The 1,318-nt window shown below is 40.7% G+C and overlaps 1 non-coding gene across 1 annotated transcript; it reads right to left on the minus strand.

The window, feature by feature from the left end:
• Window positions 1-1,119: 1,119 nt before the first annotated feature.
• Window positions 1,120-1,203, minus strand: TRNAL-CAA. Its single transcript has one exon. It is a non-coding gene; the product is annotated as a tRNA-Leu (tRNA).
• Window positions 1,204-1,318: the final 115 nt, after the last annotated feature.

The raw sequence follows: 1,318 nt of genomic DNA on the forward strand, positions 1-1,318 counted from the left end.
TTTACTATGGTAACTGATTATTACTAGTAAAATAAAAAAGAAAATCTTACCCTAATATTATTAGACCAAAATCTCTCCAATATCCCCCTTTTTTACTTTTTACCAGATCTTGACATTTTTTTCTATTTATTTTTTGATTGAACTGATATGGTGGGGTTTGTTAGACGAACACGACTATCCACAATGGTATGATATTGTCCACTGATTTGCTTCCCCAAAAGGCTCGTATGTAGTTAGTATTCCTCACTTATAAACCCATGTCCATTGCTTTGGGCTTCCCCAAAAGGCTTCTCCAGAAGGCCTCATACCAATGGAAGACTTCAATCATCTTCCCCAGAAGGCCTCATACCAATGGNTGTAGTTAGTATTCCTCACTTATAAACCCATGTCCATTGCTTTGGGCTTCCCCAAAAGGCTTCTCCAAAAGGCCTCATACCAATGGAAGACTTCCATCATCTTCCCCAGAAGGCCTCATACCAATGGAGACTTTCATCATCTTCCCCAAAAGGCCTCATACCAATGGAGACTTTCATCATCTTCCCCAAAAGGCCTCATACCAATGGAGACTTTCATCATCTCCTATATCCCCCATTTTTTACCAGATCTGACATTTTTTTCAGAAAGGCTTCCCTTAAAGGTTCCCCACGTTGTAATTCCTGGTTGATGCTGTGTTTATTATCCGACCACCACACTTCTGCATCTTTTTGTAACACATATGTCGCACACGCCACCTTATGGGTTGTTTGCAGTTTGGAGCAACTTCGAGGTGTCGCACACGCCACCTTATGAACTGCGTTTCTTTGGACACGTTGTAATTCCTCCGCCCGGGTTGATGCTGTGTTTATTATCCAACCACCACACTTCTGCATCTTTTTGTAACACATATGTCGCACACGCCACCTTAATGTTCATCAGAGCATCTCATTGATTCAAAGGTTGTTTGCACGTTTGGAGCAACTTCAAGTGCAACTAGGCATGTGTTCTTTATGCTTTATTAATATGATGTATGATGATGTTTGATGCATGTTTTACAATAATTATGATGTGTTGATGATGACGATGTATTCTAAAATGATGATCATAGTTTAGCTTTTTTTCTTCACCCTATAATTTGAATTGTGTCAAAAGTGGGATTTGAACCCACGCCCTCTCATGAGGACTAGAACTTGAGTCTAGCGCCTTAGACCACTTGGCCATCCTGACTACATTTTACTAAGTCCCACATTGGTTGAAGAGGGGAATGAACCATTCGTTATAATGGTGTGAAAACCTCTCACTAATAGACGCGTTTTTAGACTGTGAGGCTGACGGCGATCCA

This window comes from Cucurbita moschata, unplaced genomic scaffold, assembly GCF_002738365.1.
Source record: "Cucurbita moschata cultivar Rifu unplaced genomic scaffold, Cmos_1.0 Cmo_Scf01479, whole genome shotgun sequence".
NCBI lineage: Eukaryota > Viridiplantae > Streptophyta > Magnoliopsida > Cucurbitales > Cucurbitaceae > Cucurbita > Cucurbita moschata.